The 18,212-nt window shown below is 40.4% G+C and overlaps 1 protein-coding gene across 9 annotated transcripts in view; it reads left to right on the forward strand.

Annotated features, from left to right (window-relative positions):
- Positions 1-18,212, forward strand: part of COA1 (cytochrome c oxidase assembly factor 1) — a 195,723-nt gene that overhangs the window by 115,187 nt on the left and 62,324 nt on the right. Inside the window, exon 4 of one of the 9 annotated variants that reach the window (XM_065542070.1) lies at positions 9,873-9,954. The exons of the other annotated variants lie outside the window; for them this stretch is intronic. The gene's annotated coding sequence lies outside the window, so the exon portion shown is untranslated. The remainder of the gene's footprint in view (positions 1-9,872; positions 9,955-18,212) is intronic. 9 annotated transcript variants of the gene reach the window in all.

The raw sequence follows: 18,212 nt of genomic DNA on the forward strand, positions 1-18,212 counted from the left end.
TGTGCCTGTAGACTCACCACCATGTGGAAGCTGCCAAGGTTGGGGCTTCCATTCTCTGAAGCCACAGCCCAAGCTCTACATTGGCCCCTTTCAGCCACAGCTGGAGTGGTGGGGACACAGGTCACCAAGTTCCTAGGCTGCATACAGCATGGGGACCTTGGGCCTGGACCACAAAACCATTTTTTCCTCCTGGGCCTCTGGTCCTGTGATGGGAGGGGCTGCCGTGAAAGTCTCTGACATGGCCTGGATACATTTTCCCCACGGTCTTGGTGATTAACATTGGGCTCCTTGCTACTGTTGCAAATTTCTGCAACCGGCTTGAATTTCTCCTCATAAAATGGGCTTTTCTTTCCTATCACATTGTCAGGCTGCAAATTTTCTGAACTTTTATGCCCTGTTTCCCTTTTAAAATGGAATGCTTTTAACAGCACCCAAGTTACCTTTTGAATGCTTTGCTGCTTAGAAATTTCTTCAGCCAGATACCCTAAAAATCATTTCTCTCAAGTTCCAAGTTCCACAGATCTCTAGGATGGGGCAAAATGCTGCCAGTCTCTTGCTAAAACATAACAAGAGTCACCTTTGCTCCAGTTCCCAACAAGTTCCTCATCTCCATCTGAGACCTGCAGCTTGGAACCTTGCTGTTCATATCACTATTAGCATTTTTGTCAAATCTGTTCAACAAGTCTCTAGGAAGTTCCAAACCTTCCCACATTTTCCTGTCTTCTTTTGAGCCCTCCAAACTGTTCCAACCTCTGCTTGTTACCCACTTCCAAAGTCACTTCCACATTTTTGGGTGTCTTTTCAACACCCCACCCCTGGTACCAATTTACTTTATTAGTCCATTTTCATGTGTTGATAAAGATATACCCGAGACTGGGCAATTTACAGAAGAAAGAGGTTTAATTGGACTTACAGTTCCATGTGGCTGGGGAAGCCTCACAATCATGGTGGAAGGCAAGGAGGAGCAAGTCCCATCTTACATGAATGGCAGCAGGCAAAGAGAGAATGAGGAGGATGCAAAAGTGGAAACCCCTGATAAAACCATCAGATCTCATGAGACTATTCGCTACCATGGGAACAGTATGGGGAAAACTGCCCCCATGATTCAATTATCTCCCACTGGGCCCCTCCCACAACACGTGGGAATTATGGGAGTACAATTCAGGATGAGATTTGGGTGGGGACACAGAGCCAAATCGTATCAGGTAGTAGTATTCTTGCTATGTTGTGTATTTAAATGCTACCCAATAATGTTTGTTGGTGTTTTTGAGTTTAAATATTCACTATAGACTGTCATCCTTTGTAAATACTTTAGGAGAGGAATTGCAAGAGAAATAGATATGAGTGTTTTTGTGGGATACTTCAACATGAAATGAGAACTTGATCTAAAATTAGTGAAAGCAATATTCAAAGGCAAAACAAATGAGAGGAGGCAGACAAAATAGTTAATCATTAAGAAGGTAAACAAGCTTATATGAAGCAACATACTCTTTATTTATTTATTTATTTTTTGAGATGGAGTCTTGCTCTGTCGCCCAGGCTGGAGTGCAGTGGCATGATCTCCGCTCACTGCAAGCTCCGCCTCCCAGGTTCACGCCATTCTCCTGCCTCAGCCTCCCGAGTAGCTGGGACTACAGGCACCTGCCACCACACCCGGCTGATTTTTTGTATTTTTAGTAGAGATGGGGTTTCACTAAGCAACATACTCTTAACATTCAATTTAAAGATGCGTTTTGATGCACTCAGATTAATTTGATCAATGTCAATGTTAAATAGATGAATTTTTTCCTGTATCAGGCATATTATGAAAGAAAGATCAAGACTATTGGAAAAGGCAAGTAATACTTGGTGTGTTTCAAGCTTTCATATTAAGAATAACTTCTAAATATAGTATTATCTTTCAGTTTTTAGAATGATTTTTATTTGGCATTTATTTTTGTATTAAAGGTTTCTTTTTTTTTTTTTTTTTGAGACAAGAGGCTTGCTCTGTTGCCCAGGCTGGAGTGCAGTGGTGCAATCTTGGCTCACTACAACTGCTACCTCCCGGGTTCAAGTGATTCTTGTGCCTCAGCCACCTGAGTAGCTGGGATTATAGGTGTGCACCACCATGTCCAGCTAAATTTTTTGTAGTTTTAGTAGAGACGTGATTTCACAATGTTGGCCAGGCTGGTCTCGAACTCCTGGCTTCAAGTGATCCATCCGCATTGGTCTCCCAAAGTGCTGTGAGCCACTGCGCCCAGCCTATTGTTTCTTTTTTAATTTCTTGTGGTATCCCGTGTCTGTGTCAGATACAAATCATTTTTATACATTTTCTCAATATATAATTTTTTTTTTGTTTGTTTGAGATGGAGTTTTGCTCTTGTAGCCCAGGTTGGAGTGCAATGGCACTGTCTTAGCTCACTGCAACCTCCACTTCCTGGGTTCAAGCGATTCTTCTGCCTCAGCCTCCCAAGTAGCTGAGATTACAGGCATGCACCACCATGCCTGGCTAATTTTTGTATTTTTTTGGTAGAGATGGGGTTTTACCATGTTGGCCAGGCTAGCCTCGAACTTCTGACCTCAGGCAGTCCACCCTTCTCGGCCTCCCAAAGTGCTGGGATTACAGGCGTGAGCCACCATGCCTGGCTTCAATATATAATCTTTATAGGGTATTGGTTCATACTAGTAATAAGCCATAGGTTTGTTATTATATCTTTATTTTTTAAGCAGAAAATCTTTCAAAGTTTTAGTATAACTCTATTACAGAAAGATGATTCACTATTTATTTTTATTTTTTATTTTTTTAGAGGCATGGTTTTGCTCTATCACCCAGGCTAGAGTGCAGTGAGTGGCGTGATCCTACCTCGTTGCAACCTAGAAGTCTCGGACTCAAGTGATCCTCCCTCCTGAGTAGCTGGGACTATTGGTGCATACCACCATGCCTGGCTAATTTTTTTTCCTGCCATGTGTGTTTTAATATATATATTTTTAAACAGAGTGCAGTGGTGTGATCTCGGCTCACTGCAACCTTTGTCTCTTTGGTTCAAGGAATTCTCCTGCCTCGGCCTCCTGAGTAGCTGGGATTATAGGTGTGTATAGGTATAGCCACCATGCCTGGCTAATTTTTGTATTTTTAGTAGAGACAGGCTTTCACCATGTTGGTCAGGCTAGGCTCGAACTCCTGACCTCAAATGATCTGCCCACCTTGGCCTCCCAAAGTGCTGAAATTATAGGCCAGAACCAGTGCACCCAGCCCCAGACTCCCAGTCTTAATCATAAGCAAATACCCGAGGATTACCAGTTATTTGAGGAAAGCATCCAACAATCGAAGGTGGATGGTGAGAATTAAGCAAAACAGAAAAGCAACTTGGAAGAAATGGACTTTGCAGGGAAAAAAAACAATTACCAACAACCTCTACCCCAATTACGGAAATATTCGGAGAGATGAGATGAAGATTAATAAAAACAGGATGCTGTATAAAAGACTAGCCATAAAACTTACCAGCGACTTGGGCAGGGAGAAGGGAAGGTAGGTAGGGAGAGGTTGTTCAAATGAGTACAAAGTTACAGTTAGGAGGAATAAGTTCTGGTATTCTATTCCACAGAAGGGTGATTATGGTTAATAGTAAGGTATTGTAGCAAAATAGCTAGAAGAGAGGCTTTTGAGCATTCTTACCAGAAGGAAACGATAAGTGCGTGAGATGATGGACATGCTAAATACTCTGATTTGATCATTATGTAACATGTATATGTATTGAGGCTAGGCATGGTGGCTCATGGCTGTAACCCCAGCACTTTGGGAGGCCAAGGTGGGCAGATTACTTGAGGTCAGGAGTTCGAGACTAGCCTGGGCAACTTGGCAAAACCTCGTTTCTACTGAAAATACAAAAATTAGCCAGGTATGGTGGTACATCCTGTAATCCTAGCTACTTGGGAGGTTGAGGCAGGAGAATTGATTGAGCCAGGAGGCAAAGTTTGCAGTGAGCTGAGATCATGCCACTGCACTCCAGCTTGGGTGACAGAACGAGACTCTGTCTCAAATAACAAAAGAAAACAAAACAAAAAAACCATATATATGTATTTGCACCTCAAATTTTACCCCTTAAATATATGTAATGACAATGTGTCAATTGAAAAAAAAAAAAGTCCGGCTAGAAAATGAAAAAAGTTTAAAACATGATAGTGGAAATGAAAATCTTTGGAAGGTTGTAAGATAATGTTCAGGAAATCCCCTAGAAAGTAGGCAAAAAGACAGAGGACACTTAGCTGACTATTCCTGAGGTTCAGTATTTATGCAGTTGAGTTGCAGATAAAATAGGAGGAAATGAAAAGATGAAAATAATTCAAGAAAATGGCCAACAGTGGAAGATTGAAGTTTGCAGATTGGATGTGCCTGCCGTGTGTTCAGCCTAATAAATATACCCATGCTGGGGCCCATCATTAGGAAATTTCAGGACACCGTGTGGTAAAGAGATGATTCTGGAGTGAAAAAAACCCAGATCACATATACAGGATCAGGAATCAGAATGGCTTTGGATTTCTCTGTAGCAACCTGGAAGTGTGAAAGCAGTGGAGCAATGCCATCTTCAAAATTCTGGAGGAAACTGAACGCGGTGGCTCACACCTGTAATCCCAGCACTTTGCGGGGCCGAGGCAGATGGGTTACTTGAGGTCAGGAGTTCAAGACCAGCCTGGCCAACATGGTGAAACCCCATCTGTACCAAAAATACAAAAATTAGCTGGGCATGGTGGCAGGTGCCTGTAATCCCAGGTACTCTGGAGACTGCGGCAGGAGAATCACTTAAACCTGAGAGGCGGAGGTTGCGGTGAGCCGAGATCATGCCATTGCACTCCAGCCTGGGAGACAGAGTGAGATGCCGTCCCAAAAAAAAAAAAAAAAAAAAAAAAAAAAGCTGCTTTTTCCCTAGAGGGATAGAAGAAAAACAAGAAAGGAAAAGCGAAGCAAGGGAATGATTAAATCAGGATAATAGCTACCTTGGTGGAGGGAAGGGGTTGGATTCAGGGTGTCTTTAATGTCTTGGTAAAAATCTGTGTTTTAATAGGGGTAGTGGACACTTGGGAGTTTATTGTATTTCTCTTCATATTCACATATATATTTTATATATTCTTAAATGTGCAGTCATGTGCCGCTAGTAACATTTCAGTCAACAGTGAACTGCATATATGACCCTGGTCCCATAAGATGATAGTACTATATTTGTACTGCACCTTTTCTGTGTTTAGCTACACAAATGCTTACCATTGTATTATAATTGCCTACAGTATTCAGTACAGTGACATGCTGTACATGTTTATAGCCTAGGAGCAGTAGGCCATACCATACAGTTTAGGTGTGTTGTAGGCTGTACCATCTAGGTTTGTGTAAGTGCACGCTGTGATGTTTGCACAATGATGAAATTGCCTAACTATACATTTCTTAGAATGTATCCTGATTGTTAGGTGACACATGACTATTTGATACACGTGAAAATACAAACTTTTTAAAAAGCAGATTCCCACCTTTTGACTCAGTGGATCAGAGACTTTCTTTCTTTCTTTCTTTCTTTTTTTCTGAGATGGAGTCTTGCTCTGTTGCCCAGGCTGGAGTACAGTGGCGTGATCTCAGCTCACTGCAACCTCCACCTCCCGGGTTCAAGCAATTCTCCTGCCTCAGCCTCTTGAGTAGCTGGGATTACAGGTGCGTACCACCATGCCTGGCTAATTTTTACTAGAGACATGGTTTCACCATGTTGGCCAGGCTGGTCTTGAACTCCTGATCTCGTGATCTGCCCGCCTCAGTCTCCCAAAGTGATGATATTACAGGTGTGAGCCACCACACCTGGCCAGAAATTTTCTAAATAATGGTCAGGAATCTGCATTATAAGTCTTACTCTTTGGTAAGAATATTACTGTAGTTGATCTGTTGTTCTTACTGTGTTACCTAGTATTACTGATGTGGTATGATAAGCACATAATAAAGTGGGTACATTATTTCCCTACATTGAGTTACCATTCTCTCTTATATATGTATATATGGAAATTGTTGGTCTCTGATTAGTTACACCGAGGTGTATCCTAGTCATCCCTTATTTTTTCATGAGCCTTTAATACCCTCATTTTAATTTCTCTCGGAATATGTTAAGAACCAAACCACAAGATTTCTGCTGTCACTGCACTGAAATTGTAAAAAATGTGGGATGGGATATTACATGTGCTCTAACATGTATTAAGGATCCAACATCTTTTTACAAAAATGAAAAAAAAACATAAACAAATACAGTATCGTTCTTAAAGATTGCTGGTTGGGGCAGTTATGTCAAAAGGCTCCCATGTGATTTACTGCATTTAATCACAATGAAACCCTGGCAGCTGCTTATTGTTTTAGTGTCCCTTATATATTCCCTGGTGGAAAATTTAGTTTTTCAGCTCAGTTATGAAGCAAATATCACAGATATCAGCACTGTGGTGTTTTGGAAAGGGCTTAGCACCTGAGGTTTCAGTTAAGATCTGATATCCAGTAATTTATTTTTCACTTTGGACAAGTTTACCTAACCTTTCCGAATCCTTTTGTTTGTTTGTAATTTGGGTCACCAATAATACCTGCTGGAGTTGGGAGAATAAAATGAGATAGTTTATGTCAAGCACCTGCTACACTGCCTAGTTGTTAAAGAAATATTATTTTCCTTCTGTAAACATCCTTTGCTCAAGCTAGACATCTGGGAATCATCCATAAGTCTTTTCTATTATTTGTTTACCAAAGAGCTACCCATTTCATCTTCTTAGTAGCTGTAGAAAGAGAATGAGACATGACCCACATTTTATAACATTGGACTTTAGGCAGTAACTATTAATAAATCAACTCTTTAGGACATATATTAAAATTACCCATCATATATATATATATATATATATATATATAATTTTTTTTTTTTTTTTTGAGACAGAGTCTTGCTCTTTTGCCCAAGCTGGAATGCAGTGGTGTGATCTCAGTTCATTGCAACCTCCTCCCAGGTACAAGCGATTCTCCTGCCTCAGCCTCCCAAGTGGCTGGGATTACAGGCGTGTGCCACCACACCTGGCTGATTTTTGTATTTTTAGTAGAGGCAGGGTTTTGCCATGTTGGCCAGGCTGGTCTCAAACTCCTGACCTCAAGTGATCTGCCTGCGTCAGCCTCCCAAAGTGCTGGGATTACAGGTGTGCGCCACTGCGTCTGGCAACTCATGATAATTTGAGTTGGTGTTGGAATATTGCTTCATTTTTTTTTTACTTTCATATATTTTTATTTTTAGGCTTAACATTTTCATGTGTGAGTTTAGCCCTGCAGGATGTTATAGTGAAAAAGTGTGCACTTTGCACAGAGACACTCCTAGGTTCAAATCTAAGTTTTGCAGTCTTAGGACCTCAGGCAAGTTAGATACCCCTTCTAGGCTGGCTGTTTGATATTTTTTAAGTATGTTAATAAGATGTAGTTACGGGCTATCACATCATTAAAAGATAAATTTATATGAAAGTGCAGAAGGCCAAGAAGAGCCAAGATACTCTTCAAGAGTAAAGTGGAACAATTTGTTTTATCGGATATGGAATTAAAAAAAATAAAACTAGATTAACAAAGACAGTGTTATATTGGTGCAGGGATACACAACAGTCTTGGTTAGTATAGTAGATCAGTGGAACAGAGTAAGGAATACAGAAATAGACATGTGCATATGTAGATAATTTATTGTAAAGATAACATGCAGAACAGTGACAATATATTTCAGTAAATAGTGCTGGAGCATTTTATATATCTGCATGTTCATGTGTACACACATACACACACACACACACACACACACATATATAATAAAACAAAGTGAATCAAGACCTGTATCTCATACTACACCGCAAATGAATTCTCAGTGGATTGTGGATCTACCTGTGAAAGGCAAAACAGTAAAGATTATAGGAGATAGGCTGGGTGTGGTGGCTCACACCTGTAATCCCAGCACTTTCGGAGGCCGAGGCGGGTGGATCACGAGGTCGGGAGATCGAGACCATCCTGGCTAACACGGTGAAACCCTGTCTCTACTAAAAAAATACAAAAAATTAGCCAGGCATGGTGGCGGGAGCCTGTAGTCTCAGCTACTTGGGAGACTGAGGTGGAGAATGGCATGAACCCAGGAGGCAGAGCTTGCAGTGAGCGGAAATCATGCCACTGCACTCCAGACTTGGAGAGACAGTTGGACCCTGTCTCAAAAAAAAAAAAAAAAAAAAAAAAAATTATAGGAGATAATATAGGAAAATATCTATGTGACCTTACAGTATGAAGAGTTTTCTTAAATGGACACAAAAAAGAACCATAAAAAATGATATATTGGAATTTATTAAAACCAAGAATTTCTGCTTATCAAAAATCATGTTTAAGAGAGTGAAAGGCAAGCCAAAGAGTAGGAAAAGATGGTTGCAACTCTGTGACAAAGGGATTATGTATGTATAGGATATGGGAAAGACTACAAATCAGTGAGAAGAAGGCCAGTAGAATAATGGGTAAGAGAGAAAAAGACAAACCAATAGAATAATGGGTAAGAGACTTGAATAGGCACTTCACCAAAAAGAATATCCAAGTGGCCAGTAAAAATAAGAAAAGGTGCCAAAGACCACGAATCATTAGAGAAATGCAAATTAAAATCATAATGGCATACAACTGTTACACACTTGCCAGAATACTAAAATTAGAAGGATTAATAATACAGAGGGATATGGAGCAATGGAGCAAGGAATTTTTTTTTTTTTTTTTTTTTTTTTTTTTTTTTTAAAGGAAAGGTCTTGCTTTGTTACCCAGGCTGGAGTGCAGTGGAACGATCTTGGCTCACTGCAGTCTTGACCTCCCAGGCTTAAGCAATCCTTTCACTTCAGCCTCCTGAGTAGTTGGGACTACAGGCATGTGTCACCTCACCCAGCTAACTTTTTTTGTAGAGATGAGGTCTCACTGTGTTGCCCAGATTCATCTTGAACTCAAGTGATCCCTCCACCTCAGCCTCCCAAAGTGTTAGGACTTTTTTTTTTTGAGATGGAGTGTCGCTCTGTCGCCCAGGCTGAAGTACAGTGGCGTGATCTCGGTTCATTGCAACCTCCATCTCCCAGGTTCAAACAATTTTCCTGCCTCAGCCTCCTGAGTAGCTGGGATTACAGGCACGTGCCACCATGCCTGGCTAATTTTTGTATTTTTAGTGGAGACGGGGTTTCACCATGTTGGTCAGGCTGGAAGTGTTAGGATTATAGGCATGAGCCACCATGCCCAAGGAAATTTTTTTATACTGTTGGATATAACCACTTTGATAACCTGGCAGTGTAGAAGCAGAATATGTGCATGCCCTGTGACTGTAATTTTTACTTCCAGAATTTCCCTCCTTAAGGGAGTGCCCACAGAAATGGTGGGCATGTGTGCAACAAAGTAGTGTGTATAAGAATGTTTATAGCACCGCATTTTTACTAGCTCCAAATTGTTGTGTGGGGAGATTTCCATCAACAGTATAGTAGGTAAGTAAATTATGATACATTTCAAACTTGGACTACTATACTGTAATGAAAACGAACAAACTCAATTTACACAATATGGATGAACCTTAAAAACATGATGTTGAACAAAACCCACACACAAGAATCTATACTACTGTATGTGATTCCACTTAAATAGATTTTAAAATGAGTACAAAACTAGAATGTTAGAAGTCAAGATGGTAGTTACCTTTGGAGAGGAGGGAGGGGTTAATGATTGGAAAGAAATGGGAAGGAACCGATGGGCTTCTGGCAATGCTCAATTTCTAGGACTCTGGTGGTTACATGGGTGCTTGCTTTGTTTTAATTTATGGGGCTGAACATTTATGTTTTCTGCTGTTTTCTTTGTGTGATAGACTTTTTTAAAAAAAGAACCGCTCAGTTTTTAATACCCAGCGAATATTCAATATGAGATCTTCCTCCTCCTCCATCTAATTTGTAAGTATTTACATATGCCTTTTGCCCATTAATCTGCTTCAGTCTTGATGTTGTATTTATTAATTTGACTGAACTCTTTAAAAATTACTAGGGACAGTTTTAGCCAGCACCCATGAAGAGGCTTTGCCCTTGAAAATTCACTCAGACTGGACGTGATCTTGGCTCACTGCAACCTCAGCCTCCTGGGTTCAAGAAATTCTCTTGCCTCAGCCTACCGAGTAGCTAGCTGGGATTATAGATGTCTGTCACCATGCCCAGCTAATTTTTGTATTTTTAGAAAAGATGGGCATCTCCATGTTGGTCAGGCTGGTCTCAAACTCCTGATTTCAAGGGATCCGCCCACCTCAGCCTCCCAGAGTGCTGGGATTACAGGTGTGAGCCACCATGCCTGGCTTTTTCTTTTTCTTCTTCTTCTTCTTTTTTTTTTTTTTTTTTTTGAGACAAGGTCTTGCTCTGTTGCCCAAGCTGGAGTGGAGTGGTTCCATCGCGGCTCACTGCAGCCTCAACGTCCTGGACTCAAGCAATCATCCCATCTCAGCCTCTCAAGTATCTGGGACCTCAGGCGTGCACCACCATGCCCAGCTAAGTTTTGTATTTTTTGTAGAGACAGGCTTTCACTATGTTGTCCAGGCTGATTTTAAACTCCTGGGCTCAAGTGACCTGCTGACCTTGCCCTCCTAAAGTTCTGTGACTATAGGTGTGAGCCACTGCACCTGGCTGGATTTTTTTTTCTTTCTTTCTTTTTTTTTTTTTTTAAAGATATGTTCTCGTTTTGTTACCCAGGCTGGAGTGCAGTGCCATGGTCTCGGCTCACTGCAACCTCTGCCTCCTGGGCTCAAGTGATTCTCCCACCTCAGCCTTCTGAGTAGCTGGGACCACAGGTGTGCACCACCATGTGTGGTTGTGGTTAATTTTTGTATTTTTTTTTTTTGTAGAGATGAGATTTCGCCATGTTTCTTAGGCTGGGCTCAAGTGATCTGCCTGCCTCAGTCTCCCAAAGTACTGGGATTGCAGGCGTGAGCCACTGTGCCTGGCTTGGATTCTAATATTAATACATACTTTTTTAGCTTTTGAATCAAAATAAGCATTTGTGTAAAAGAGATTTTTTTCCAGCAGTGTAGGAGATGAAAACTTCACTTTTATTCAAGTTATGAAAATTGCTTTCATACTTTATTCTTTAATAATAATTTTGGACAAATAGCAAGATGGCTAACTAGAGGCAGCTAGGAAGAGCCTCTCCCACTGAGAGAGACCAGACCATCAAGTAGGCCAGCACACTCTGAACAGATCTTTGGAAAGAAGGCATTGAGAGTGGACAGAGGGAGGATGCAGATGCCAGGCCGAAAGGGGAGGAAGCTGGAAACCCGACACAGGGTTGCCAAGCACCACGGTTTGTCCCTGGCCCTGAGTGGCTCCTAGGGAAGGGGTGAGTGAAATAGATGTGGAGTGGCCCACTCTTGCCACAGACCTCTGGGAGCCTAGCTGCGGGAGACCCCATGATTCTCATCAGCATCTGAGATGGCAGGGAGAACTTCCTGGAGAGTTGGCAGAGATGGAACTCCAGCCTGTGTGGAGCCCAGAGGGTTTGTTGTGGGAACAGCTGCAGTGGAGCACGGCTATGGATATGCATAACCCAAGGCCCACCATACTCCTCTAGGCAGCTCTAGCCTTTGTTGGCTGCCAGACCTGGACAATACAGGGCTGGCTTGCTTGTGGAATGGTTTCAATCTGATCTGAGGACCTCCCCCAACTCCCCGTTGCTGGTCTCTCCTAGGGTCCCTCCCTGCCTGGCTGTACCTGCTTGCAGCATAGCGTCAGCTTGCCAGCGGCCATTTCCATAGCTTTTTGCTGTAAGACCATATCTGTCCATTGGAGTGGTTTTGCAAATGGACCCGGACCCCTGCCAATGTGCATCTGCCAGTAGCCTTCCCCTGCTGGCATGTGCCCACTTGCAGCCTTCTGCCAATGTGCGTTTGCCCACAGCTTCCCCGTGCCAGTCTGCAGGCATGCATGTGCATGGGAGCCTACTGCTGCCCCACCAGAGTGCTTTTGTTGGCAGCTGCCATCAGAGTGTTGTTGCCAGCGGACTGGGAACATCTCAGCTCCTCCAGAGCAGCAGGTACTTAACCTCAAGGAGCCAGAAAACAAAGCCGCAGGCCTGGTCCCAGCACCACAAGGATTAGAGCATGTAGCCCAGGAGTGCTCAGTTGAGCCTTGGCCTCCTGAAAGCATCCACAATGAAGCCAGTTGACTAAACCAAACAAATATTAGTCAAACTTTCAAGAGCATCAAATAATATAAAAGCAAGAAGTCCCATGCAAAAAGTAACAACTTCAAATATTACAGGATATCAGCCCACACAGGTAAGAACTAGTGCAAGAACTCTGGCAACTCTAAAAGCCAGAGTGTTTTTTCAACCTCCAAACGACTGCACTAGCTCCCCAGCAATGGTTCTTAACCAGACTGAAAAGACTGAAATGACAGACACAGAATTCAGAATCTGGATGGCAAGGAAGCTAGTTGACATAGAGGAAAAGGTTGAAACCGAATCCAGGGAACACAGGAAGAGTGCAAGAGTTGAAAGACCACATAGCCATTTTAAGAAAGAACCAAACTGAGCTTCTGGAAATGAAAATTTACTACAGGAATTTCAGAATGCAATTGGAAGCATTAATAACAGAATAGATCAAGCTGAGGAAAGAATCTTAGAACTTGAAGACTGTTCCTTTGAATCAATGCAGGTAGACAAAAAGGAAAAAATAGTTTAAAAATGAACAAAACCTCCAAAAAATATGGGATTATGTAAATAGACCAAACCTATGACCCACTGGCATTCCTGAAAGAGATGGAGGGAGAGCAGTGTCTTGGAAGACATAATTGAGGATATTGTCCATGAAAATTTCCCCAACCTCGCTGTAGAGTGACATGCAAATTTAGTAAGTTCAGAGAAGCCCTGTAGCATACCCACATACTATACAAGGTGACCTTCCCCAAGACACATAGTCACCAGATTGTCCAAAGTCATCATGAAATAAAAAATCTTCAAGGCAGGTATATAGAAGGTACAGGTCACATAAAAAGGTAACCCCATCCAGCTAATAGGAGGCCTTTTGGCAGAAACCTTACATGCCAGAAGAGATTATATTCAGCATCCTCAAAGAAAAATTCCAACCAAGAATTTTATATCTGGCCAAACTAAGCTTTATAAGTGAAAGAAAAATAGAATCATTTTCAGGCAAGCAAATGCTAAGAGAATTCGTTACCACCAGACTTACAAGAGGTCCTTAAGGGAGTGCTAAACATGGAAATTAAATACTGATACCTGCCACCACAAAAACACACTTAAGTACATAGCCCACTGACACAATAAAGCAAGTATATTATCTATATAACAACTAGCTAACAACATGACAGGATGAAATTCTCACATAGCAATATTAACCTTGAATGTAAATTACTTGAATGTAAAAGAGTGGCTAACTGGATAAAGAAGCAAGACCCAACTATATGCTGTTTTCAAGAGACTCGTCTTGCATGCAGTGGCATCCATAGGCTCAAAGTGAAGGGATGGAGAAAGACCTGTCAAGTAAGCAAACAGAACACAAACAAACAAAACAGAGCGGGGATTGCTATTCTTATTTCAGACAAAACTGACTTTAAACCAACAATAATCAGAAAGGACGAAGAAGGGCATTACATAGTGGATGATAAAAGATTCAATTCAACTAGAAGACTTAATGATCCTAAATATATATGCACCCAACACTAGAGCACCCAGATTCATAAAACAAGTTCTTAGAGACCTGCAAAGAAAGTTAGATGACCACACAGCAATAGTGGAAACTTCAACACCCTGCTGACAGTGTTAGAGCATCGATGCAGAAAACTAATAAAGATATTTGGGACCTAAACTTGACACTTGACCAAATGGACCTAACAGACATCTACAAAATACTTCACCCAACACAAACAGAATATACATTCTTCTAATTTATACATGGTAGCTATGCTAATATTGACCACATGCTTGGCCATAAAGCAATTCTAAAACAAACAAAAACTAAAATCATGCCAACCACACTCTCAGACCACAGTGCAATAAAAGTAGAAATCAATACCAAGAAGATCCCCAAACCATGCAATTACATGAAAATTAAACCTGTTCCTGAATGACTTTTGGGTAAAGAATGAAATTAAGGCAGAAAAACAACTATTTGAAACTAATGAAAACAAAGCCACAACATACGAGAATCCTTGGGACACAACTAAAGAAGTGTTAAGAGGAAAGTTTATAGTGCTAAATGCCTACATCAAGAATTTAGAAAGATCTCAAATTAATGACCCAATGCCACACCTGGAGGAACTCTAGAAAAACAAGAGCAAACCAACCTCAAAACTAGCAGAAGAAAGGCGATAACCAAAATCAGAGCTGAACTGAACAAAATTGAGACATGAAAATCTATACAAAAGATCAATGAAACCAAAAGTTGGTTCTTTGAAAGAATAAATAAGATTGATAGATTGCTAGGTAGTTTGATAAAGAGAAGATCCAAATAAACACAATTGGATATGACAAAGGTGACATTACCACCAAACCCACAGAAATACAAAAACCCTCAGAGACTACTATGAACACGTCTATGCACAGAAACTGGAAAACCTAGAATAAATGGATAAATTTCTGGAAACATACAGCCCCCCAAGATTGAACCCAAAAATGGCAAAAGCAATCCTAAACAAAAAGAATAAAGTTGGAGGCATCATACTGTCCGACTTCAAACTTCGCTACAAGGCTACAGGAACCAAAACAGCGTAGTACCTGTAGAAAAACAGACACATAGACCAATGGAACAGACTAGAGAGCCTGGAAATAAAGCTGCATACCTACAATCATCTGATCTTCAACAGCATTGACAACAGTAAGCAATGGGGAAAAGACTCCTATTCAATAGATAGGGCTGGAATAACTGGCTTACCATATACAGAGGAATGAAACTGGAGCCCTGCCTTTCATCATATACAAAAATAAACTCAAGATGGATTAAAGGCTTAAATGTAAAATCTAAAACTATAAAAACTCTAGAAGAAAACCTAGGACAGTTATGTCATAAGTTTTGTCATAGGTCCAACATTCTGGACGTAGACTTTTGCAAAGATTTCATGACAGTCTTCCAAAGCAATTGCAACAAAACAAAAATAGATAAGCGAGACCTAGTTTAAGTAAAGAGCTTCTGCACAGTGAAAGAAACTATCAACAGAGTAAACAGACACCCTACAGAGTGGAGAAAATATTTGCAAACTGTTCATCTGACAAATATCTAATATCCAGAATCTGTAAGTAACTTAAGCAAACTTACAGGCAGAAAACAACCCCATTATAGAGTGGGCAGAGGACATGAACAGACACTTTTAAAAGAAGACATATATATGGCCAACAAACATGAAAAAATGCTAAATATCACTTAATTATTAGAGAAATGCAAATGAAAACTACAATGAGATACTATCTCACACCAGTCAGAGCAGCTATTATTAACAAGTCAAACAGTAACAGATGCTGGCAAGGTTGCAGAGAAAAGGGAAGCATATACACTGCTGGTGGGAGTTAAATTTGTTCAGCCATTACGGAAAGCAGCTGTGACGATTCCTCAACTGAAAACGGAACTTTTTTTTTTTTTATTGCAGCGCTATTCACAATAGCAAAGATATGGGCACCCAGGTGCCTGTCAGTGGTGTACTGGATAAAGAAAATTTGGTACATATACACCATGGAATACTGTGCAGCCATAAAAAAGAACAGAATCATGTCCTTTACAGCACCATGGAATACTGTGCAGCCATAAAAAATAACAGAATCATGTCCTTTACAGCAACATGGATGCAGCTGGAGGCCATTATCCTAAGCAAATTAACACAGGAATAGAAAACCAAATACCACATGTTCTCACTTATAAGTGAGAGCTAAACATTGAATGCATGAAGACACAAAGGGGAACAATAGACACTGGGGCTGTTGATGGAGGATTTGAGGATGGAGAGTGGGAGGAGGGTGAGGGTTGAAAAAAATACCTATTGGGTACTATGCTTACTATCTGGGAAATCATTTGTTCACCAAACCCCAGTGACACGCAGTATACCCATGTAAAAAATCTGCATATATACCACAGACCTAAAAAGTTCAAAAAGATTTTAAAAAGTGAAAAAGATAATTTTGTGACAAGGAGGTATTTCAACTTTGTTATGGAAAAAGAATCTTCAAAATATATTGCTGTAAGTCTATGTAAACTTTTTGGTTTTGTTTATAGCTTTTGTAGGAGGGAAAGCAGGTGAGATAGGCAGGATTTATTAGCATAAGCTTATTGCCACTGTTGGCAAAATGCTTTGTTTATGGCATCATTGCTGTGAGTCAAAGGAGGTTTCTGTGTTTCCAGTAATAGCCTGAGATGTACCTACTTCTTTACGGAGCACCTAGTAGGGAGGTGTTTGTTTTGGGTGCGGTGGCCAGTGTTGCTATGGCTTCATTTTCTTAACTCACTACACTTGTAAACTGTAAAGAACATTTGCCAGGTTGTTTTTTCTTTAAAATAGGACTATTGTAAGAAAATGCAGAAAGGTTAGTGTGAGCATTGAATATTAAAGTAGCCATTTAGGTGCCTTACCCTAATATATGTATATATAAATCTGCCTACATTTTTATAAAAGCTGATTACAGGGCGTCTTTGTCAGTTTTTTTCTGTGATGGCAACATATTTGAAATCTCAGGCCGGAATGAGTCAGAATATGGGTCTAGAAGAATTTTCTATGAGACAAATCAGACTACTTTCAGAAGCTTTCTTTTTTTGTTCTTTTGTCCTAGAAAGCTTTATGTATACACAGATTTAAAGAGCCTGTTAGATAGGTAGTGGATACCTGCGTTAACTATCATGTGTATTCAACAGCTATCAAAAGCATTAATTTGTACTGATGTTGAAATATTATTACTGATTGAGGTTTTTCTTTTTTTTTCTTTTCTTTTTTTTTTTTTTTGAGACAGAGTCTCGCTCTGCCGCCCAGGCTGGAGTGCAGTGGCCGGATCTCGGCTCACTGCAAGCTCCACCTCCCGGGTTCATGCCATTCTCCCGCCTCAGCCTCCGAGTAGCTGGGACTTAAGGCGCCTGAGAGGTTTTTCAATACTTATGATTGTGGTCCGTATTTTTTCTCCAACTTAAAAAATAGATTTGCCACTAGATGGTGCTAAATATTAAGACGCCAATTTGGACAAGCTCCATTAAAGCCATTGAGCATCCAGGATTTGCTGGTACAGTCTTGATTTTTGTTTTTTTGCCATAAGTATACTTCACTTCATGTTTTTATTTTTTAATGAGGACACTGAAGAGGTTGAAGTTAAGTCTTGTCCTTAGAGTGTTTACAGAGCGCTGATAAAGATATATATATATGTATGTATATATATATTTAATAGTTACTAGATGAAAAGTCAAAGGACAAACCAAAAACATACCTAAAATAATCCCAAGCCCTGGCATTTGTGTACCTGACTCTGTTTTTGTAAGACTGACTCTAATCATGCCTCAAGAATTCCGCACCTACTGCTTAATTTCTCTTTCAACATATTTCTCAAGTGCCTTTGGCCATACCTTCTAAGATAGCTCTAGTTCTGAAATGATACTGTTTATGATATGCTAATTAGGTATTGGGATGTTGACAGCATTCTAAATATGCTTAGGGTCACTATGAAGCCATCAAATAAGCTTCTGTGTAGGACATATTGAAACAAAACATTATCACAATTGTTTTACATTTGCTTCTCATGTCTGTGTGGCAGTTTTGCTGTGTTAGAGAGTCAAGTGGAAATCTAATCTTTCAAGACTGGAAACTGTACTAGGAGCAAATATAAAACATACCCTTGCTAATTGGTACTTAAAACATATTCACTTTTTAAAAAATACAAATAGTAGGTTGGCTCTGCAAATCCCTCAGTTCACTTTAAACAGACATAATTAACTCTGTAATTAATAAAGTGAATAAGAACTTCTAATTAAATCGTAATAACTGCCTTGGTTACAGCCAGAAAGATGCATGAATTTCTCCTCTCAACGAGTTATGAACTGGGTACTTCTTGTTGCTGTGCTGTCTGTAAAATTCACTAAGTGAGGGGTATATGTGTGTTTTTTTTAAATTTTTATTTTCTTGATTTAATCCAGAAAAAGTGTGTGGACTACAGGGTTCACTTTTAAGGGTGTGTTCTTTTATGAGTGTCT

Source organism: Macaca fascicularis, chromosome 3 (assembly GCF_037993035.2).
Source record: "Macaca fascicularis isolate 582-1 chromosome 3, T2T-MFA8v1.1".
In the NCBI taxonomy this organism is placed as follows: domain Eukaryota; kingdom Metazoa; phylum Chordata; class Mammalia; order Primates; family Cercopithecidae; genus Macaca; species Macaca fascicularis.